This window comes from Trachypithecus francoisi, unplaced genomic scaffold, assembly GCF_009764315.1.
Source record: "Trachypithecus francoisi isolate TF-2019V2 unplaced genomic scaffold, Tfra_2.0 Lachesis_group10, whole genome shotgun sequence".
Classification (NCBI taxonomy): Eukaryota; Metazoa; Chordata; class Mammalia; order Primates; family Cercopithecidae; genus Trachypithecus; species Trachypithecus francoisi.
The window spans coordinates 31,344,159-31,369,027 of record NW_022681455.1 but is presented as its reverse complement, the minus strand read 5'-3'; the positions used below and the strand labels follow the sequence as shown (position 1 = coordinate 31,369,027).

At 43.9% G+C, this 24,869-nt stretch overlaps 2 protein-coding genes and 1 non-coding gene across 3 annotated transcripts in view; 2 read left to right on the top strand and 1 right to left on the bottom strand.

Annotated features, from left to right (window-relative positions):
* LOC117088391 (class I histocompatibility antigen, Gogo-B*0102 alpha chain-like) overlaps positions 1 to 24,869 on the top strand; it is a 173,254-nt gene that overhangs the window by 59,778 nt on the left and 88,607 nt on the right. The gene's annotated exons all lie outside the window — the stretch shown is intronic.
* MICB (MHC class I polypeptide-related sequence B) overlaps positions 1 to 24,869 on the bottom strand; it is a 280,866-nt gene that overhangs the window by 175,653 nt on the left and 80,344 nt on the right. The window lies entirely within an intron of this gene.
* Positions 1,542 to 1,648, top strand: LOC117088803. The gene has a single exon (XR_004439335.1). It is a non-coding gene; the product is annotated as a U6 spliceosomal RNA (small nuclear RNA).

The window sequence follows — 24,869 nt, the reverse complement described above, 5'->3', positions numbered from 1 at the left end:
CATTCAACTAGAACTGGCAGAACTCATCTGTGTTAGAAATCAAGAGTGGCTACTCTAGGGTGGGGAGGGTGGTTTATGACTGAGGAGGACCCAAAGGTATTTCCGGCAGGCTGTGATTGGTGTACTTTGATGTGGATGTTGTTTACCCAAGTGTTCACTTTGTGAAACTCCACTGCCCACTTGTGGATTGTCCTCCTTTCTCCATGCATGCTGTGCTTCCCTCAAATATACATTGCTGGTGTTTTGAAGCAATTCTATGTACACTAAGAAGAATCACTCCTACTGCATATCCTTGGAAATGCTGAATTGAAAAAATTAGTGCAATTGTTTTTAATTCCAGGAAATAAATACATATAAAGAGGAAAATCTACAACAACAGCAGTAGGCTTGGGAGCTGACACCAGAACAGCTTTGGAAATGACTCTCAAGCCAGGAACTAGGAATCAAACCCAAACAAGCCCATGGGAGGTGGGGGGTGTGAAATGATGCCCAGTAGTGCATGAATGAATGAGTCATGGGCAGTGGCTCATGCCTTGGCTGGCCAGTCAAGAACTTGAGGAAAATAGAGTTGGAAAATTGGGAGGTAGAGGAGAGAGGTACGCATAGACCTCTTGCTATAGGCCGAGTGTGTGACGATAGTGGTTGTGTGTGGATGCCTACCAGAGGGTCTTTAAGGTGCTGGGGCTCCCTGTGACCAGGTGAGTGAGGTGGCTTGATGGACGATGCTGCTCAGCCTCACAGGGCTTGCTCATGGAGTCCCTGCACAAAGTGGCCGTGGTGGCTGCGATGGACACTGTATGGGCACAGCAATTGAGTCACCACTCACCAGGGCTGACCTGGCAGCTGCCACTGCTGAGGGCCCAGCCCACCAAAAGCAGCTGTTTTTTTTTGGATGGAGAAATAAAACAGGCAATGGCAATTAAGAATAAAATAACATTATGATAGATAAACATGCCACTAAAAATATAGTAGAGGTTTAAATAATTTTGAGACTATGAACAAGATTATGTCAATGGGGAGAACTTATTACAAGTAAAGAAGTTAAAACGGTTGTAAAACTTTATTTCCCTTCAGGAATATCCAGACTGTTTTACAGATAAGTTCTACCAAAACTTTGAAGAAGGCTACTGAATTTATACATAATATTCAAGAGAATGAGGAAACAGAGAGAAAGCCAGTAAACTCATTATTGTTTATGTATAAATAACATTGATTCTAAAGTCAGCTAGCGAATACATAAGAGAAAACATGACAGGATAATCACTTCGAAGCAATTAGAGGTAAAAATACTGAGAAAAACCGTACTAGACAGTGTCCACCAATGAGCTATAAATAAATTAAATATCCTGCCCAGGTTACTCATCCCCAGGATACAAGAATATTTAAACTTTAAATCTGTAATGCTTTTTATCACTTAATTAAAGAATAAAAGACAGAGATAATCACATTTTGTTAGATGCAGAAATTACTGCAGATGAAATTCAACACTCCATCTCACCCACAGTTCTTCACTTATCTCCACTTCTAAGAACTTGTGGTCAGTACTCGCTTTGGCAGCACATATATTAAAATTGGAAAGATACAGAGAAGATCAGCATGGCCCCTGCACAAGGGTGACATGCAAATTCATGAAGCATTCCACATTTTTAAACTCTCAGTAAACTAGGTATTGAAGGAACATACCTCAAGATAATAAAAGTCATCTATGACAAACTCACAACCAGTATCATACTGAATGGGCAAAAGCTGAAAACATTCCCTTTTAACACCAGCACAAGACAAGGATGCCCTCTCTCACCAGTACTACTCAACACAGTATTGGAAGTTCTGGTCAGGGCAATCAGGTAAGAGAAAGAAAAGATATTCAAACAGGAAGACAGGAAGTCAAATTGTCTTTGTTGGCAAATCACATGATCCTATATCTAGAAAACCCCATTGTTTAAGCTGAAAAGCTTCTTAAGCTGATAAGCAACTTAAGTAAAGTCTCAGGATACAAAATCAATGGCAGAAGTCACAAGCATTCCTATACAACAATAGACAAGCAGAGAGTCAAATCGTGAATAAACTTCTATTCACAATTGCTACAAACAGAATAAGATGCCTAGGAATACAGATCACAAAGGAATTGAAGAATCTCTTCAAGGAGAACTACAAACTGCTGCTCAAGTAAATCAGAGAGGACACAAACAAATGGAAAAACACTCCATGCTCATGGATAGAAAGAATCAATATCATGAAAGTGGTCATATTGCCCAAAATAATTTATAGATCCAATGCTATTCTCATTCAACTACCATTGATAGTTTTCACAGAATTAGAAGAAATGATTTCAAAATTCATACAGTACCAAAAAGAGCTTTATGGTCAAGACAATCTTAAGCAAAAAAAGAACAAAGCTTGAGGCATCATGCTACTTGACTTCAAACTACACTACAAGGCTACAGTAACCAAAACAGCATGGTACTGGTACAAAACAGATGCATAGACCAATGGAATAGAATAGAGAACTCAGAAATAAGGCCACACATCTACAACTATGAGACTTCAGTGATCACATACAATAAAGAATACAATCTATACAAAAATAGTTTAGAAAATGTAATTTTCACAGTTACCACATCATAATATTGAAAATGTCTAGTTTTCAACTTCAAAAAACATGAGTTATGCATGTATGAAAGTATGACTCATTCACAGGAAAAACAATGGAAAGAAATTTTTCCTGAAGAAGAATGGACTGACTTACTAGACAAAGACTTTGAATCAACTGTCTTAAACATAGTCAAAGAGCTAAAGGAAACTATGGACAAATAACTAAAGAAAATCAGGAGAACTACGTTTCACTAAATAGCAGAAATTAATAAATAATTGTGAAAAGGAAGCAAATGGAAATCTGAAGCTGAAATGTACAGGAAGTAAAATGGAAAATTCACTGGAGGGCTTCAAGAGCAGATTTTATTTTGCAGAATGAAGAATCAGTAAACTTAAACATAGGCCAATTGAAATTGCCCATTGAGGAGCAGAAGGGAAAAAGTATGAAGAAAAATGAACAGAAGAGATCTGAGAGACAACATCAAGTATATGCATTTTGGGAGTCCCCAAAAGAGAGAAGAAAGAAGAGGGAAGAAAGAGTATTTAAAGCAATAATGATCCCAAACTTCGGAAATTTTATTAAAAACATGAATCTGGGTATCCAACACACTGAAACATTTAAAGTAGCAGCAATTCAAAGATGTCCACACTGACAGACATTATAATGAAACTGTCAAAAGTCAAAGACAAACAGAGTATCTTGAAAACAACAAGAGAAGGGACTCATCGAGTACAAGGATCCTCCATGAGATTAACCGCCAAATCTTCTTCAGAAACTATGGAGTTCAGGCCGGGCGCAGTGGCTCAAGACTGTAATCCCAGCACTTTGGGAGGCCGAGACGGGTGGATCACGAGGTCAGGAGATTAAGACCATCCTGGCTAACATGGTGAAACCCCGTCGCTACTAAAAAATACAAAAAACTAGCCGGGCGAGGTGGCGGGCGCCTGTAGTCCCAGCTACTCGGGAGGCTGAGGCAGGAGAATGGCGTAAACCTGGGAGGCGGAGCTTGCAGTGAGCTGAGATCCGGCCACTGCACTCCAGCCCGGGCAACCGAGCGAGACTCCGTCTCAAAAAAAAAAAAAAGAAACTATGGAGTTCAGAAGACATTGGCATGACAAACTTAAAGTTCAGAAAGAAAAAAACAACCTGTCTCAACGGACAGTTGCATATTTGGCAAAACTCTCTGTCAGAAATAATGGAGAAATTCAGACATGCACAGGTAAATAAAAGCTGATGGCACTTGTCTCTGGTAAACCTATTCTACAATTAATGCTAAAAGGAATGCTTCACACTGAAATAAAAGGACATTAGATAGCAACTTGAAGCCATATGAAGCAAAGAAGTACACAGCTAAAAGTAACTTCATAGGTAAATAGAAAAGCAAGTATTTTGTGGGGGGTGGTAATTTGTAACTCCTCTTTTGTTTTCTCTACTTAATTTAAAAGAAAATGCCCATCAACCGATGAATGGATAAACAACATGTAATCTATTGTGCAATGGAATGTTATATTACCATAAAAGGAATAATGTACTCATACATGCTACAACTTGGATGAACCTTGAAAACATGTTAAATGAAAGAAGCCAGTCACAAAAGGCCATGTATTGTATGATTCCATTTTGATACAATATTCAGAAGAAGCAAATCTAGAGAGACAGAAACTGGGTTAATGGTGCCAGGGGCTGGTGGCAGGGGAGAGTGGAAGGTAACTGCTTAACAGGTACAGAGTTTCCTTCTAGGGTGATGAAAATGCTCTGGAACTTGATAGTGATAATGGCTGCATAACGTTGTGCACCTACTAAATGTTACTGCATTGTACACTTAAATGGTTACAATGGCAAATTTTGTGTTGATGTGTATTTTATCACAGCTGAAAAGAGGCTGGCAAATATATTCCAAGTTTGCTTGGGAATCTGCCCATCTGTCTTTCCCCCTCATGATTTCCTCTCCTATTCAGAGCTCACCCTTGCTCTTCTGCAAGTAGAAAGCTTCCTTTTCAGAACATGGTCCAAGATCAGCCAGGTCCAAACCCCAAAATGACTTTCTGTCTTGGATCCAAATGCTCAGATGCAACTCTGGGGCGAACTTCAGGGGAAGTTAGGAGATTATCCAAATAAGATGATTCACTGGGAGAAAGAATGTTTGGCTTTAATGTTAGGGAAATTATGTTTGCATTTCTAAAAAGGATCCTGCTTACCAGTGAATATATGGTTTTTGTCTGTGCAGGATGGAGTTCTCAGCAGAGGAATGAAAGACAGCCCTAGGAATATGATACACCTCGTGGGTAGCCGACTGACCCACACATCTGCCACCCCCAGCTGAAGGAAGCAGCTAGACTCTACCCTCCGCCCATCCTTCACTTGTATTCCACTGGACATGGACCCTCTACAAGTGTGGACATTCCTGGATCTCAGTTACTCTTCCTGCTGTTGAGGAGTCTCCACTGGTGTGGCTCATGCCTAGATGAGCTCTGCAGGAGGCTGAGTGTCTCCCAATTCTCAAGGCTTACATTCGGTGAACCCAGAACAAGCCTCAAAGTTCACAGGGACTCAGATTTTCATCTATGAAATGGAAGAATCCATCTCCCTCTTTTAGCGGTTCACCTTTATACATGAACACATACATGACAATCAGTAATCTTTATATTGATGGTGTTCTTAGTGTTGCCTTTATTGCCCAGCTGAACTCTATAACCAAAAATTGGATCATGGATTATAAAGGAAGAACTCATTTCTTTTCGCTGGTGGAGCACTCACTAGGCATTTCTGTCCTTTGGGTTCAAATGAGAAAGTAGCTTTAGCTTGAGGCAGAAAGAAGATTGTGAATATTATTATTACTATTATTATAGAGATAAGGTCTTGATATGTTGCCCAGGCTGGAGTGCAGTGACTATTCACAGCTGTGATCATAGTGTCCTACATCCTTGAACTTCTGGGCTCTATCAATGTTCCTGCCTCAGCCTCCTGAGTAGCTGGGACTACAGGTGCATGCCACCATGTCTGGCCTCATTTCATTGTTTTTTTACTTCAAATGCTCCATTGTAAATGTTAAAATATATGTTTTTGTGTTGGAAACGTGAAACCCTATTTGATCACAGAAGACTTTAAAATGCACAGACAGAAACATCACCTAGGCCTTTCTTTAAAAAATCACTGCTATTATATTGTTGAAACTTTGTAGACTGCAGTGCAAATGGTGGTCCCTGGAGCTGTCTTGTGCAGTGGTGCTCATTTTCATTTTGTTATTTTCTATATATGTATATTTATATATGCTGTCATTTTACAAAGTTGCATTCATATGTTACGGGTTATCTTGGATGTTGCTTTTTGAATGTATTATTACACAAGCAGTTTTCCTTGTTATAAACTTTGCATAAAGTTTATAACAAACTTTTACAAGCCACATCCCACTTCACACAAGAAGATGAAATCCGGAGGGGGCTCCTAAGATGGCCGAATAGGAACAGCTCCAGTCTCCAGCTCCCAGCATGAGCGACACAGAAGATGGGTGATTTCTGCATTTTCAACTGAGGTGCAGACCAACACCTCACACCTCACACGGCTGGGTACACCCCTGAGATGAAGCTTCCAGAGCAAGAATCAGACAGCAACACTTGCTGTTCAGCAATATTCTATCTTCTGCAGCCTCCACTGCTGATACCCAGGCCTACAGGGTCTGGAGTGGACCTCAAGCAAACTCCAACAGAACTGCAGCTGAGGGTCCTGACTGTTAGAAGGAAAACTAACAAACAGAAAGCACACCCACACCAAAATCCCATCAGTACATCACCATCATCAAAGACCAAAGGAAAAGAAAACCACAAAGATGGGGAAAAAGCAGTGCAGAAAAACTGGAAATTCAAAAAATCAGAGTGCATCTCCCCCTCCAAAGGAATGCAGCTCATCATCAACAACAGAACAAAGCTGGACAGAGAATGACTTTGATGAGTTGAGAGAAGAAGGCTTCAGTCAATCAAACTTCTCAGAGCTAAAGGAGGAACTACGTAACCAGCGCAAAGAAACTAAAAATCTCGAAAAAAGAATGGATGAATGGATAACTAGAATAAACAATGCAGAGAAGACCTTAAAAGAACAAATAGAGATGATAACCATGACACAAGAACTACGTGACAAATGCACAAGCTTCAGTAACCGACTCGATCAACCGAAAGAAAGAGTATCAGTGATTGAAGATCAAATGAATGAAATGAAGCGAGAAGTGCAGAGAAAAGAGAGTAAAAAGAAATGAACAAAGCCTCCAAGAAATATGGGATTATGTGAAAACACCAAATCTACATCTGATTAGTGTGCCTGGTGATGGGGAAAATGGAACTAAGTTGGAAAACACTCTTCAGGATGTCATTCAGGAGAACTTCCCCAAACTAGGAAGGCAGGCCAACATGCAAATTCAGGAAATACAGAGAACACCACAAAGATACTCCTTGAGAAGAGCAACTCCAAGACACATAATTGCCAGATTCACCAAAGTTGAATGAAGGAAAAAATGTTAAGGGCAGCCAGAGAGAAAGGTCGGGTTACCCACAAAGGGAAGCCCATCAGACTAACAGCAGATCTCTCAGCAGAAACTCTACAAGCCAGAAGTGAGTGGGGGCCAATATTCAACATTCTTTTTTTTTTTTTTTTTTTGAGGCGGAGTCTCGCTCTGTCGCCCAGGCTGGAGTGCAGTGGCCGGTTCTCAGCTCACTGCAAGCTCCGCCTCCGGGTTTACGCCATTCTCCTGCCTCAGCCTCCCGAGTAGCTGGGACTACAGGCGCCCGCCACGTCGCCCGGCTATTTTTTGTATTTTTAGTAGAGACGGGGTTTCACCGTGTTAGCCAGGATGGTCTCGATCTCCTGACCTCGTGATCCGCCCGTCTCGGCCTCCAAAGTGCTGGGATTACAGGCTTGAGCCACCGCGCCGGCCTCAACATTCTTAAAGAAAAGAATTTTCAACCCAGAACTTCATATCCAGCCAAACTAAGTTCATAAGTGAAGGAGAAATAAAATCCTTTACAGACAAGCAAATGCTTAGAGATTTTGTCACCACCAGGCCTGCCCTACAAGAGATCCTGAAGGAAGCACTAAACATGGAGAGGAGCAACAGGTACCAGCCACTGCAAAAACATGCCAAAATGTAAAGTCCATCGATGCTAGGAAGAAACTGCATCAACTAACGAGCAAAATAACCAGCTAATATCATAATGACAGGATCAAGTTCACACATAACAATATTAACCTTAAATGTAAGTGGACTAAATGGTCCAATTAAAAGACACAGACTGGCAAATTGGATAAAGAGTCAAGACCCATCAGTTTGCTGTATTCAGGAGACCTGTCTCACATACAGAGACACACATAGACTCAAAATAAAGGGATGGAGGAAGATCTACCAAGCAAATGGAAAACAAAAAAAAAGGGGTTGCAATCCTAGTCTCTGATAAAACAGACTTTGAACCATCAAAGATCAAAAGAGACAAAGAAGGCCATTACATAATGGTAAAGGGATCAATTCATCAGGAAGAGCTAACTATCCTAAAATTATATGCACCCAATACAGGAGCACCCAGATTCATAAAGCATGTCTTTAGAGACTTACAAAGAGACTTAGACTCCCATACAATAATAATGGGAGACTTTAACACCCCACTGTCAACATTAGACAGATCAACGAGACAGAAAGTTAACAAGGATATTCAAGAATTGAACTCAGCTCTGCACCATGCGGACCTAATAGACATCTACGGAACTCTCCACCCCAAATCAACAGAATATACATTCTTCTCAGCGCCACATCACACTTATTCCAAAATTGACCACATAGTTGGAAATAAAGTACTCCTCAGCAAATGTAAAAGAACAGAAATTATAACAAACTGTCTCTCAGATCACAGTGCAATCAAACTAGAACTCAGGACTAAGAAACTCAATTGAAACCACTCAACTACATGGAAACTGAACAATCTGCTCCTGAATGACTACTGGGTACATAATGAAATGAAAATAGAAATAAAGATGTTCTTTGAAACCAATGAGAACAAAGATACAACATACCAGAATCTCTGGGACACATTTAAAGCAGTGTGTAGAGGGAAATTTGTAGCACTAAATGCCCACAAGGGAAAGCAGGAAAGATCAAAAATTGACACCCTAACATCATAATTAAAAGAACTAGAGAAACAAGGGCAAACACATTCAAAAGTTAGCAGAAGGCAAGAACTAACTAAGATCAGAGAAGAACTTAAGGAGATAGAGGCACAAAAAACCCTCCAAAAAATCAATGAATCCAGGAGCTGGTTTTTTTTCAAAGATCAACAAAATTGATAGACAACTAGCAAGACTAATAAAGAAGAAAAGAGAGAAGAATCAAATAGAAAAAGAGAGAAGAATCAAATAGATGCAATAAAAAATGATAAAGGGGATATCACCACCAACCCCACAGAAATACAAACTACCATCAGAGAATACTATAAACACCTCTATGAAATAAACTAGAAAACCTAGAAGAAATGGATCATTTCCTGGACACTTACACTCTCCCAAGACTAAACCAGGAAGAAGTTGAATCCCTGAATAGACCAATAGCAGGCTCTGAAATTCAGGCAATAATTAATAGCCTACCAACCAAAAAAAGTCCAGGACCAGACGGATTCACAGCCAAATTCTGCCAGAGGTACAAGGAGGAGCTGTATTCATTCCTTCTGAAACTATTCCAATCAATAGAAAAAGAGGGAATCCTCCCTAACTCATTTTATGAGGCCAACATCATCCTGATACCAAAGCCTGGCAGAGACACAACAAAAAAGGAGAATTTTAGACCAATAGCCCTGATGAACATCGATGCAAAAATCCTCAGTAAAATACTGACAAACGAAATCCAGCAGCACATCAAAAAGCTTATCCACCATGATCAAGCAGGCTTCATCCCTGGGATGCAAGACTGGTTCAACATATGCAAATCAATAAACATAATCCAGCATATAAACAGAACCGAAGAAAAATCACGTGATTATCTCAATAGATGCAGAAAAGGCCTTTGACAAAGTTCAACAGCCCTTCATGCTAAAAACTCTCAAAAAATTCGGTATTGATGGAACATATCTCAAAATAATAAGAGCTATTTATGGCAAACCACAGCCAATATCAGACGGAATGGGCAAAAACTGGCAGCATTCCCTTTGAAAACTGGCATAAGACAGGGATGGCTGGGTGCGGTGGCTCACGCCTGTAATCCCAGCACTTTGGGAGGCCGAGGCGGGCGGATCACGAGGTCAGGAGATCAAGACCATCCTGGCTAACACGGTGAAACCCCGTCTCTACTAAAAATACAAAAAACTAGCTGGGCGAGGTGGTGGGCGCCTGTAGTCCCAGCTACTCAGGAGGCTGAGGCAGGAGAATGGCATGAACCCGGGAGGCAGAGCTTGCAGTGAGCCGAGATCGCGCCACTGCACTGCAGCCTGGGCGACAGAGAGAGACTCCATCTCAAAAAAAAAAAAAAAAAAAAAGACAGGGATGCCCTCTCTCACCACTCCTATTCAACATAGTGTTGGAAGTTCTGGCTAGGGCAATCAGGCAAGAGAAAGAACTCAAGGATATTCAGTTAGGAAAAGAAGAAGTCAAATTGTCCCTGTTTGCAGATGACATGATTGTATATTTAGAAAACCCCATCGTCTCAGCCCAAAATCTCCTTAAGCTGATGAGAAACTTCAGCAAAATCTCAGGATACAAAATCAATGCGCAAAAATCACAAACATTCTTATATACTAGTAACAGACAAACAGAGAGCCAAACCATGAATGAACTTCCATTCACAATTGCTTCAAAGAGAATAAAATACCTAGAAATCCAACTTACAAGGGATGTAAAGGACCTCTTCAAGGAGAACTACAAACCACTGCTCAGTGAAATAAAAGAGGACACAAACAAATGGAAGAACATACCATGTTCATGGATAGGAAGAATCAATATCGTGAAAATGGCCATACTGCCCAAAGTAATTTATAGATTCAATGCCATCCCCATTAAGCTACCAATGACTTTCTTCACAGATCTGGAAAAAACTGCTTCAAAGTTCATATGGAACCAAAAAAGAGCCCACATTGCCAAGACAATCCTAAGCCAAAAGAACAAAGCTGGAGGCATCACACTACCTGAGTTGAAACTATACTACAATGCTACAGTAACCAAAACAGCATGGTACTGGTACCAAAACAGAGATACAGACCAATGGAACAGAACAGAGCCCTCAGAAATAATACCACACATCTACAGCCATCTCATCTTTGACAAACCTGACAAAAACAAGAAATGGGGAAAGGATTCCCTATTTAATAAATGGTGTTGGGAAAATTGGCTAGCCACAAGTAGAAAGCTGAAACTGGATCCTTTCCTTACTCCTTAAACGAAAATTAATTCAAGATGGATTAGAGACTTAAATGTTAGACCTAAAACCATAAAAACCCTAGAAGAAAACCTAGGTAATACCATTCAGGACATAGGCATGGGCAAGGACTTCATGGCTAAAACACCAAAAGCAATGGCAGCAAAAACCAAAATTGACAAATGGAATCTAATTAAAGAGCTTCTGCACAGCAAAAGAAACTACCATCAGAGTGAACAGGCAACCTACAGAATGGGAGAAAATTTTTGCAATCTACTCATCTGACAAAGGGCTAATATCCAGAACCTACAAAGAATTCAAACAAATTTACAAAAAACAAAAACAAAAACAAAACAACCCCATCAAAAAGCGGGCAAAGGATATGAACAGACACTTCTCAAAAGAAGACATTCATACAGCCAACAGACACATGAAAAAATGCTCATCATCACTCGCCATCAGAGAAATGCACATCAAAACCACAATGAGATACCATCTCACACCAGTTAGAATGGCAATCATTAAAAAATCAGGAAACAACAAGTATTGGAGAGGATGTGGAGAAATAGGAACACTTTTACACTGTTGGTGGGACTGTAAACTAGTTCAACCATTGTGGAAAACAGTATGGCGATTCCTCAAGGATCTAGAACTAGAAATATCATTTGACCCAGCCATCCCATTACTGTGTATATACCCAAAGGATTATAAATCATGCTGCTATAAAGACACATACACACATATGTTTATTGCAGCACTATTTACAATAGCAAAGACTTGGAATCAACCCAAATGTCCATCAGTGACAGATTGGATTAAGAAAATGTGGCACATATACACTATGGAATACTATGCAGCCATTAAAAAGGATGAGTTCATGTCCTTTGTAGGGACATGGATGCAGCTGGAAACCATCATTCTCAGCAAACTATCCCAAGAATACAAAACCAAACACTGCATGTTCTCACTCATAGGTGGGAATTGAACAATGAGATCACTTGGACACAGGAAGGGGAATATCACACACTGGGGCCTATTGTGGGGAGTGGGGAGAGGTGAGGGATAGCATTAGGAGATATACCTAATGTAAATGATGATTAATGGGTGCAGCACACCAACATGGCACATGTATACATATGTAACAAACCTGCACATTGGGCACATGTACCCTATAACTTCAAATATAATTTTAAAAAAGAAAAAAAAAAAAAAGAAGATGTAACCCAACTTCTTTTGGATCCATCTGCTTTCATTTTGTCTTGTTGTAAATAATATTTTGACAAGCATCTTTATATAGAGAGATTCTTCTATGTTTAGAATTTTAGAAAATTCATAGACTACTTGAATGATAAATATTAGGACACAGACTTTTAAAGATTTTTAATTATTTTCATCACATTGTCATATTGCTTCTCTAAATCATCTTACTGATGTATTCCACCACATCTTTCAGGACATGCTAGGACTCAAGGCTATTTATGCATCTGGAATCACAGAGGGGTGTTGGGGGTAAATGTTGAGTGGAATCACAGGGTCTTGAGGGCAACTACCTCAAAGAAGACCATTACCTTTTTGGTAGGGAAAACTGGATTAACTTCGCCAAATGTGGTTGAATGTAACTGGCAAATAGTTTTCAGAGGAATTTAGGAGTTCAGTGTCTTTAGTTTCATCAGGATCTGCCCAGATGTCCCCATTCTGATTTTCAGGATCCTATTTATTCCCAGTCAATGACTTCACTTAAATAACAGACATTCTTTGAGTTTGGGATTTGTTTTGTGTTGCAATTTAGCCACCCACAGAATGAGATTCTGCATTTATTTTTCAGAAATTTCAGCCCTGCAGCTACAGGAGATTAGGATTTCATTCAAAGGAAACAGAAACTTTTAGGTGACTTATGTGGCTCATGAGCTAGAAGTTTGCAGTCCTGAGTTCATCTTTTTTTCCCCATTTTGTCCAGCACAATTGGCAAAAATCAGCCAATCACCTTATACTTGCTAGTTTAACAAAGTCTTCTAAGGTGTCAAATACATGGTCACCAAGATCTTATAAGTATTTGATCAGGTCTATCCAATGGTGAAATTCTGAGTATTCACACTCTCTGTACTACTGGAAATAGAGTCATTTGTGCCTTTAAATCCAAATAAATTAGAGAAATAATTCAAGAAATCCCCCCACCAAATTCAGTGAACTCATTCTTAAAATTCTGTTCCAGTGTCCCTGTCCCCCAGCAAGCTGGTCTGGGCATGGTCTGAGGCCTGGTGGGTCAAGGACAGCTGGCTCAGCTGGGGTGCACACCCTGGTGGGTCAGCAGCCCACAGTGGTGCTGGGTTTATGGGCACCAAGCCCATTTGGGAGCTGCACACACTGAGTCGGGCTCCAGTGGCTCCCAGGCTTCTAAGGGACACTCTCCTCCTGCTAGTGCCAAGCTAAGCTGTGGGGAGCAGCATGCCTGTGCACGCTGCCTGACAAACTGCAGCCCCAGGCCCTGCCACAGACACCCTGACCTGTGCCCTAGTGCTTTGCATGGCTGTGGCCATTCAGGCGCTACTTCAGATCCCCTAGGACTGGGAGCAGCCTGTCTCAGGGAGACCAGCAGGATGTCTATGGAAGGCTGCTTCATGCTGCAAGGGCAGAGTTAAGTCTTTGGCACAGAGACTGGTTGGTAAAGTTGAAAATGTTGCCCCAGGCCCTTTTGGGGATTATTTACCAGCTGCTGGTTTGAGTGTTGTCTGGCAGGACCCCAGGCTCTGGGAGCCGATCCTCCCTCACTCAAGGCCTGCTGCAGCCTCCTGCTGAGGTCTTGAAACCAGCAGGAGCAGTTGTTCTTTGGCGTCAGGGACACCGCAGGGCTGAGTTGCTCCCTGCCTGGAGGTGGTCCCATGGGGCCCGCTGTCTGGGTCAAGGATGGTGCAGAGCTGGTGTCCTCAAAATGCATCCTGGTGGAGTCCCAGCAGCTGCAGGTGCTGACTGCCTCTCACGACGACCCTGGGGGCCTGCAGCTGCAGCGACTCACCCAGCAGGAGTGGTGCCACTCAGTGTGCACATGACAGATGCTCCATCCTCAGGAGATGACAAAGATGGGGAGGACAAGGCTGAAGACACAGGTGCATAATCTCCTACTCACCTCATCTGGCACATTAGAAATCTGTCCTCGGCTCATGTGCAAATCCCCCTTTGGGTGGCCACAGGCTCCAGCTTACTACAAAGGCCATGTGTACTGCATGTAATCAACACACCCCAGCTTCTTCCCACCTCCAGTCATCTCACTGTATGTGACATGGTGCCAGCAGTGAGGGCCTGAGCCTTTGAGCAGACTGTCTCAGCTCAAATTCCAGCTCCACTACTTACTGCTGTGTGACCTTGACCAAGTCACTTAATCTCTCTGTGCTTCACGAGCTTCCATTGTAAATGTGTGTGTTCACATATGCCAAGTACCCAGAAAGATGCCTGGCACATGGCAGCACCCACCACAGAAGTGGTAGCTGCGATTATTGCCTTATTAAAACAGTGGAGATGTCACCCATTAGGGCTAGAGACAATTTGGGAAATCCTGATCTGCTTCTGGTTTCAGGCGGCAAATCCTGTAGGACCAGCAGGCACACGGCTGCCTCAGTGCAGCTGGCACAGAGCACCGCCAGCCCAGAGCAACTCAGAGCTCAGAACACTCTGGGGTCCGAAGTCCAAGCTGCTGTGACTCAACTGTGGCGTCAGTCATAGAGTGTGGACCCCTCCCTATGGAGTCTCCCAGGTTCAGAGTCTTCCCTCAACTCCGGAAATGCAAATCCAACACGGACCTCAAGGAGAGGTTCTGAAGGTTAAGGAAGAGACACGTGAAAAGTGCCCGGTGGACACCAGGGATGCCAGTGTGGCTGGGGGACAGTGGTGAGGCAGAGTGGAGGGGCAGGTGCCCCCTCCTCAGTATGTCTCCCCCAGGCCCTGTGAGGACAGGTGGAGGCTCTCTCCAGGCTCTCACCCGGCCCCGCCCCAGCATGTCTCCAGGTTCCTCTCAGCCCTGGTTACCACCAGCCCTGCAGTCAATCCCTGAGCTGGGAAGGGGCCCTTGAATCCACCCTGTCCTGCATCACAGTGTCGTCCACTCGGGCTCACATTGCCACTAGGCCGCCTGGCAGCCACTTGGCAGCCAAGGGATGGGGCCACGTTTTGTACTTTCTGAAACACGGCTTCCCCTTCAAGTGCGGGTGATGACAGTGCCACACAGCACCAATGTTACTGCCTATCCTCAGCGAGCGTCATTTTCCAGTTTTCCAACCCTCAATGAGCAAGAGAGCATGGCTTCCACCAGAGGGCATGAGGTCACCAGTCACAGGCGCAACCAACAGGCAAAGACACCAGAAAATAGACCCAGCAGGGAAGCGCAGGTCTTCGCTGAGGGTGGAACCCCACAGATCTTCAAGCACATTAGAGAGATGCCATGAGTAGCAGCTGAGCCAGAGAGACTTATTTGCCTCCTCAAAAAGCGTAAAATTATGTAGCATAATACTTTAAAATTTTCTATCAACACAAAACTAATCTGGGCGCTGTGGCTTCTGGTGAGCCACTGGGACAGACGGCATTGTCAGGAAGGCTGGCTCTGTGGTGCCCCAACCTGCCAGAGCCCAGGATGGTGGCGGCCTCCCCAGGAGCACCTGGCAACTCACCTACGCAAGGCCAGAGTCCCAGCTCCCCACACCCCAGACACCACTCCTTCTAACCTTCTCCTGCTTTTCTTTCTCTCTCTTTCTTTCTTTCTTTCTTTCTTTCTTTCTTTCTTTCTTTCTTTCTTTCTTTCTCTCTCTCTCTCTCTCTCTCTCTCCTCTTCTTCTCTCTCTCTCTCTCTCTCTCATTCTCTCTCTTTTTTTCCTTGTCAACTTACCAGACGGTGAAAGGTCCTGCTCATTCGCATTGAAAAGCTCAGGTATTTCTATGAGAATCACATGTTTTACTTTAGGATGCTGACTCCTGTGTCCATCTCAACCTGGGCATTGTGCTGCCACCTTCCAGAAGAGAAAAACTAGGTAGTGCCTTGTGAAGGGGCAGCGTTTCTCATTTCCGACAATGTCGGCCCCATAGCCATCCAGATGAGAGATGGGGGACACAGGTGAGGACCCAGACCTGGTCTCCTCCCACAAGACTCCTTGGAAAGGGTTGTGAAAATGCCACAGGTACAAACACCTGCGGGCCACTCTCACAGGGACAGCTCCATGAGGCACTGCCGCTCATTCCCAGAACCTCCTGCCACGGGCAGCACTTAGACAGTGACCCAAGGCCGACCAGGGAGGATGCCAGCCAGGATGTGTCATCCTCAGCTCTTCAGGACATAATGCCAGCAGGGGCAAAGTTATCCCCAGCAACAAGACAGAGGAAGAGAGGAAAACGGAAGAAAGGACAATGTCACAGTAGCCACCATGACCAAGAGAGACGGTTCCAGAAGTGCAGGACAGCTTCACATGCAGATGCTGTGGCTGTGCGATTATACTCCGAGAGGGGAGTCCAGGCCACTCTCAGGGTGCTCGCTGCTCTCAGCTGGGGGCCCGCAGGGCATCAAGGCCTGAGAACGCCGTGTTCTAGTGGAGTAGAATGAACTGACAGATACACAGCAAAGCTCCACATACTTTTCCTTTTCTTTGTGCCTACAAAGTTCTTCTTCAGTGTCCTCTCTCTTTTCAGCTACTACCGCTGAGTTGGTTTAAAAACACAGGACAATAGTAAAAATTGGAGACAAGTGTTTGGCCATGAAGAGAAATACTGGCTACCTCCCGTATTTTCAAGCGTGGGTGATGGTTGCAGTTTTCCAGCTCACCTTGTAGGTGAGCTGGAAAAAGCTTCTGTTGTAAAACAAAATGGACATGGCAGAAGTATTAGCTCAAATCAACCTTGTTCTGTCAAACCACCCAGTGACTCAAAAGACCACCTGGACTGTTAATTTCAGTGGCCAGAGAATGGAGCTGGAGAAGGAGTTGTTAGATCAGGGGCAAATAACCATGTTATAGTGACAACAGAAAATGGAACAAATGGTTATTTGTTCATAACAATTTGAATCACAGCAAGGTGTATAAACACATTATTGAAAAAAAATGAAAAAAAAAAAAACACATTATTGAGTGATAGTTTCAGTTCTACGCCCAAGAAGATGATCAGTGGAGTGAAGTAACTGAAGTATCACGAAGATATGTTTGTATTTTTTCTTTTTTCAACTTTCAGTTTCAGGGGGTGTGTATATATATAATATTTGTGTATATAAAATAAATATATATATAATTAAAGAAAGCCTTTGCACCGTTTGCTGGAGCCACAGAAGCACTGCTGCAGAGCAGAACAATGCCTTACATCTTCAGTGTTCATTTGTACAACATTCACTAGCAGCTACAAAAGTGACTTAATTTTCCTCTGGAAATAATGCTTGCCTGGTGTGAGATGTTGGAATATATATGAACCATCATCACATGTTAACACGCCATAAGGCGTTTTTGATACCTGATTCACATTGTTAGAGTTGCTTCTTAGTATCCACGTGACTTTTCACTCCAAAAACACAAGCCAGAAACTTAAGCGAAGGACACCTAGGGCAAACGGTGGCTGAAAGTGAGGAAGGTCCGAATTACTGTTGCTTGTCCTGTATAAGGAAAAGAAAACAATTCTTTTCTTATTTGCCAATTTAATTCTTAATTTGCTAATTATAATTATGCTTACATACATTTCAACATTTTAATAAAGTATTTTTTATGGTTAGCTATAAAATTTTTAAAAGGATTCTGTTCCTCTAGAACCACCCTTCATACCACAGTCTCTATCAGTCTGGATTCTTCAGAGAAGCAGAACCAGGGAACCAGGTTCTGTGTGTGTGTGTGTGTGTGTGTGTGTGTATTTGTATTCATATGATGCTATTTATTCATGTGATTATTAGGGAGGTAAGTCTGAAAATCTGCAGGATAAGCTAGCAGACTGAAAACGCAGAAAGAAGATGTTCTAATTCTGAGGCAGAATTTCTTCTTCTCTGGGAAACCTCAGTCTCTGCTCACAGAGGCTTCCACTGATTGGATGAGTCCCGTTTACATTATTGATGGTCATTTTCTTTTTGCAAAGTCAGCTAATTCAGCATGGGGAAGGGAGTCATGGTGGACACGGGGGAGGGCTGGTCTCCCCACCTCCTCACGTTAGGCTAACAGGGACGCATTCAGATGCCTTTGCAGAAAGAGAAGCCAGAGGCTCTTGAAGTCACAAAGGGGAAGCGTGAAGAAATCCTGAATCTCAGTCCCTCACAAGGCAGCTGTCTCACGCTGCAGAAAACAACAGTCATGAACAAATTGAGGTCAGTGGCTATAAAGGGTAATGCTCTGAACTCCCCACTACACACTCAACATGTCCCAAAGAATCACCATAATCCAGTCTTGTCCCTCTACCCCGTCCCCCTTCCACATAAGGCCCTCCAGGACATCACCTTTACAAGCTGTGAGAGACACATCACAGCCCTGGGCACTGTCAGGGCTGCCTGGGGTAGAAAGAAAACAGGACCTGGTCAGAGCCTGAGGAGATGTGGGAGAGGAGGAGTTATGGCATAGGTGAGCTCCTGCACACCTGTCTCCCACACTTAACACAGCCTGAGCACCTCCTTCTCTACCCCTGGGAAGAAATCATCCTGTGCGGGGCCAGGGAAGAGACAGGACCATGAGGTCCTAGAGGAACCCCCTAGTCTTGGACCCCAGAGAAGTTTCCAAAACTGTGACTGCAGACCCAGGGCAGGAAACATGAGGAAAGCAGGCGTGGGAACTGAACCAACTGCACAGTATATAAAGACATACTTGGTATAGAATAGACACGAAATTAGGTTTGGTCTTTGGTGAATTCATGAATATGATTGTATTAAAATGTAATTGCATTGCATAAAAATTATAAAATGAAGAATACCAAAAAAATTAGGAAAGATTTTATTTTATGCAAGGAGTGTACATTTTATTAATTATTTCATTAATTATTTCATTAATTTATTCTAATAGAGAAAATGTTGTATGCTTATCTGTTAAGCCTATGTATTAATTTTCTGTTACTGCATAACATATGACCACTAACTCGGTGACTTTACACAGCACCCATTTATTTCTCTACATTTCCTTAATGAGAAATCCAGACCTGGCGTGAACGATTCTCAGTTCAGGATTTCACAAAGCTGTGTTCTCATCTTGAGGTTGGGGTCGTCCTTCAAGTTTACATGGAGCTTGGTGGCAGAATTCAGTTTCCGGCAGTTGTAGGATTGTAGTCCTGGTTGCTTGGCAGCTGTCGGGTGAAGGTGGGGTGGGGCTGCTCTCAGTTCCTGGAGCCCACCAGCATCCTTTGCCACATGGCCCCTCCATTTTCAAAGCTCGCAGTGGAGGAAGCCCCTCACATGGAATCTCGCTCACACTGAATCTCTGCTGAGGAAGAAACAAGTTGTTTTAAGACCTCACCTGATTAGGACAGTGCAAGGCAGGATAATCATGACCTTAAAGTCAACTGATTTGGGACCTTCCTTATATCTGCAGAACCCTTCACAGTAGCACCTACAGTAGTGCTGATTGAGCAACTGGGGGAAGGTGAATAACCAGGGGTGGTTATTTGGAGGCCATCACTGAATCATCCTCGCATAGCCAGGATCTTCCTTTTGTGTTTAATTGGGTCACAGTAGGAAACTGAAGTTCAAATAAATAGATTGCTGTGAATGTTAATAAAATACATCCTATTGATACATGGAAATACTGAAATCTTAAAACCAAATGACAGTGAATATCTTTTAGTTAATTTAGAGTAAATAAAAATTAAAGTGTAGTAATTCTTTCTCTCTTTTGAAGCTCTTTTGGTTGTCTATTGCTGTGTAATAAATAACATAAAGTTTGACAGCCCAAAACAACAAATACTTGTCATCTCCCACAGTTTCCAGTGGTCAGGAATCTGGGAGAGATTTCCTTGAGTGCTTCTGGCTCAGGGCCTCTCACAAAGTTTATTGGGGGACACACCTTTCATAGAAAATGGGGAGGGAGCCAGAGAACCCTGATAAAAGTGGCAGGCCCAGATGCAAGGCTGACATCAGTGCTGGACAAAAGGAGAGAAGGTTTGTTGGATGAATCCTAGACCACAGGCAATCTAAGGAGAGTTGAGCAAGGCCATGGAGGAGTCCTCTGGTCACTGATGGCCAATAGAGGAGTCCCTTGTTGCCCAGGAATGGCCTGCCTTAGTGTCCGTGCTGTTACCTGTCAGTGGCTGAGCACAGCCTATGAGAAGCAGGGTCTCTGCACCAATGTCGCTGAGGATGTCAGAGCACAAGAGCGAGTCCTTGGGAAATTACCTGGGAGAGTGGCTCAAACCTTCCTCCTGAGGGGTCTGGGCCTTTGGAAATGAAACTCTCTCAGACTGGGTTGTTGGACGATTCTGTTCACATTTGCAATGGGACAAGGGGAACAAGGAGGCCCCCAAGTGAATCTGTGGATTCCACATAAACTCCTCCTGCCCCATGTTGTGTAACAGCAACCCTGCCTCGTCCTGGGAATCCGGGTCCGTCACCTCTGCCTGGAGAGGAGAGGGGTGCTCTTCTCCTCTGCTTCTCTCTGGGTCCATACTGTCCAGACTTCCCTGGAAGCAACTGCAATGTGTAGCTCAATGGGCTGTTGTTTATGCCCTTGTCCGAGTGCCTCCCTGTGGAAAACCAGGACCTCCTATACTACAAAGCCCAGACTTGGGAGATGAGAAGTGCAAATTCCACAGTGGGTGAATATAAGAGATGGGACATGGAGCCACGCCCTCTTCCATTCCTTGGTTTCTGAACCCAAGTTTCTTCCTACTGAGAATACAGCACCATAGTGATGTCTCTGATTCAATAAATGCACTGTGTCCTGAAAGATGGCACCCATTCCTCAGTGTTTCCTCCAAGCTGGTTCTGAGTTGTGCCTGTTGAAGGCCTGTCCATGGTTCTGTGTGGCCTGCAGCCCCTGCATGGTGCAGATGGTGATAGGATCAGTGGATCCCCTGGTCATGGCCCATGCTGCACCTACTTCCATTTCCCTGTGAGGTGGGTCCCCCAGGAAGACACTGTGCTGACAGTAATTCCAAACCTGTGGATCAGGAATGTCAGCAGCTCCTGGATAGTGGTGCTGGCGGAGAGTCTGAGAATAGGGGAAAACAAGCCTACCCATGGAGGAAGTGTCTATCCCTGTGAGGATGAACCCCTGGCCCTTCCATGATGAGGCTCAATGTGGTCAATGTGTCACTTAGTGGCTATTTGATCACCTAAAGAAATAGCGCCCTAGCAGGGCTCATCAGGGCCTATCATGGCCCTCTAATCCTGACAAGCTGCATATTCAGAGGCAGCAGCAGCTGGATCAGCCTTGGTTGGTGGGAGTCAGTGCTGTGCTGGGCCCATTGTAGCCTCCAAATATGAGGCTACCTATGGGTCCAGCAGCACTGACTTGCACCTGCCAAGGCAGTCGAATGACCTGGCAGGATGGGCAAGTGAAGGGAGCTAGTGTGGTTCCTGGAGGCACATACCCATCCTGCCAGGTCTGAGCTGACCCACAGTGAAGGCTGGCTAATTTGCATTTGTCCGCTTGGTTGTTCACTGACACCTCATGGGCAGGTATTTTCTGCATGGATGGGGTGTTAACTTGGGGTTCAGGGTCAATCCACATGGACCATTTCCATCTCATGATGGACACTGTTGGGCCCATCCAATCTACGACTCTGTAGATCACACAGAAGCCAATTCATATAAGCAGTTGGAATCACATGGTTCTCGGTGTCCCATGGTCAAGAATTCTATCTGATCAGGGCCAGTAACACTAATGTGTTTCTGGAAGGAGGCATATGTCTCTGCTGTGGATGACATGATCTTACTCCAGAATCCAAGGTCCTCCACTGTGACTTTCCCCTGATGCTTGGTTCAGCTCCATCCTGCATCTTTCCCCACCCCTGCCACCTCCAGCACCAGCGGGACTGAGGGATGGTGGCTGCCTGCGCCACAGCCTGGATCTGCTGCAGGGTCCTTTCCTGTGTGGGCCCTACTTGAAGCTGGCATCCTCGTATGTCACCAAAAATGTGGCCAAAATGATATACCTAGATATGGAATGTAGTGTTGTCAGAACCCGAAGAGATTCACCAGGCAGTGTGCTTCTCTCTCTCTTTTTTTTTTTTTTCAGTGAAGATGAAAGGTGCAACAGGTTTTTTTTTTTTTTCTGTTTTGTTTTCACTTGGAAGAAATATCCCTGCATGCCCCTAGCCACCACACCCATAAAATTTCACTGTAGTGGCCACTCCTGAAGTTCTGTAAGATTTGTCCTCCTCTTTCTGGGGTGCATGTGTTTTACCAAGGCCTCCAGCATACTTTCCACCTTCTTTCTCATCCATCCCAATCTATGATGTTGCCAATGAAATGAACAGATTGAATATTCTGTAGAATGTTCGGAATCTCTGAAGACTCTGTTATAGATGGCGGGAGAGTTCTAATAGCTCTCAGGGAAACTGTAAATAAATATGATATGAATGTGAATAACTCCATACCCACTTTCTAATTGGAAAGGAATGCACTCAGCAAATCCCCGGCTGCACACCATTGGCCTGCAGCCTTGTTAACCTCCGCTAGCAGTGATATCCGGCCAGCATGGCAGCTGCAATCAAGACTGCTACTAGGTCAAGTCTGAAGTAATCCTGTTCATTCTTTAGGCCCCATCAGGCTTCAGCAAGGACAGAATACACAGAGATAACAGGCAACCCCAACACCACCCCACTTCCTACAGCTCTCTAATGGTGGTGCTACCCCCACAATACCTGCAGTAACCTCCACAAGACCTGCCCTGGGATGTGATATCACTTCCGATTCAGTTGAGAAGGGGGCAGTTTCAGAGGCTTCTCTTTGGCCTTCAGCCCAATAAGAGTCCTTACTCCACAGGCGAGGGACCCAGTGTGTGTCCTGACCTGCAGGACAGTCGACACGGACCCTGGAAGGGGGAGTGGAATGGAGGAGACAAGAAAACACGAGAAATGGAGACAAGACAAATAGCCTGATCAAGTCTCGTTTAATGGTGGTGGTGCAATGCCTTATATAGGCTGGCAGGGGAAGAGGTTGGGCCAGGGCGGTGACGGGGGACCAGGTTTTGTCAATTACAATCGCGCCTGCGCTGTTGATTGGTAATTTTCCCGGGCGTGGAATCGCGCCTGCGCTGTAGGCTGTATATCTTCCTGGGCGCGACAAATGTTTGCGCGCGCCCGGGAAAAGTTTGCGCGCGCGGGGGAAAAGTTAGTAATGAAGAACCTGGAAATGTGCCATCTTTTCTCCGCTTTAGGGAGATTAACAACAGAGGTCGGCTAATTCCAGGCCTCATGGCTCTGGACAGGTCCCCCGTTTTTATATATAATTGTGGCTAGAAGATTGTCTCTCGGGAACTGCGCCTGTCTTAGGTTGGAGTAATGCATCTCATCACTGGTACCCGTCATGGGATTAGGCAGTAGCTTATGACGGTCCTCCTGTCTTAGGTTAGTGAGAGATGACACTCTCTTACCCATCATTGGCTGTCCAGTTCAGCGCATAGGGAAGGTGGTCATAATGGGTGTGAGTATGAACCACCGCGATCTTCTTGTTCTGGGCGATGATAATGGACCTGTATAGGTTTCGCCTGGATAGCCTCGACTTGTTGCTTAATGAATGTCATGAGCTTATTGAAGACCAAAGGTCCTACGAGAGTAAGAGCAATAGGCAAAGCAGGGGGCCCAGGAATGGCATAAGATAGGGAAGGAGTCCATGGAACCCAGTCCAAAACGGGTTATCGGTTATTTCTTTTCATCGTTTTTCTAGGTCTTCTTGTAGACGCCTGATTTTATCTCTGACGATCCCGGATTTGTTGGCATAGAAACAGCACTTCTCCTGTAAAGCCAAGCAGATGCCTCCCTGTTCTGCAGTTAGTAAATCTAGGCCTCTTCTATTTTGGAGCACTACTTCTGCCAGAGAATCTACCTGATCTTGTAAATCTTGTATAGTACTTGAAATGGCCTGCATATCTGAGATCAATTGGCGAGACAATTTGGTGTATTGAGTGACAGAGACCCCTAGGCCTGTAGCCCCAGTTGCTACGGCAGTAGTTATGCCTAATCCTACAGTAAGGGGATAAATTGTATTGCCCTTTTGTTTCTTCCTAAAAAGTGATCTATAGCTGGGATAGGTACAGGTTCATCTCCAGGGATAATGTCTATGTCTGGCAAAAGTGTGACTAAGACACAGCGTCCTGTCCAGTGAGTAGGTAAATAGGTATAAGCCGTATTATTGCCACATATAAAAACTGAGCTGTTTGGGGCACACAACGATTGGGAAATATTTGCTATGGTGGAACAATTATTGAATTCATTGAATCCTACATCGAGGTCGTAAGTGTTATTAAGGGGAGGGGAGTAGATGCAAGAGGAACTAGGAAATTCTAAAGGCTGTACTTTAAGGGGAGGAATTATGGTGCAAGGGGTATTGGATGTATAATTTAAGTCATTGCTGGGTATGGCAAGAGGAACGGGATCTCCTGATTGCAGACACAGCCAGCAGTCATTAGCTAGACTAGAGTTGGCATTGTTAAGCAGGTTATGAGTAGCAGTGAGGAGGTCAAAGGTCTGGGCATCAATTTTCTCTTTCCCTCGGGCTTTGGGCAAAGCCAAGGGGTGGTAGTGAATTTCCGGGTACAGGGACCTTTGCAACTCTTCAAGTTTTTTGTATACCATAATTTCTCGGACCTTGTCTTGTGGTCCTCCTCTGTCAGAGATATGAAGAGGGGGGCGAGTATTCCAGCAGACAGGCTGTCCTACAATTCCAGTACAGCCAGCTGATATAAGGTTATTGGTATTTCCTAAAACTGTAGGGACATTACTGGCCCCTATGGTAGGAGTTCTAGATCTTGTTAA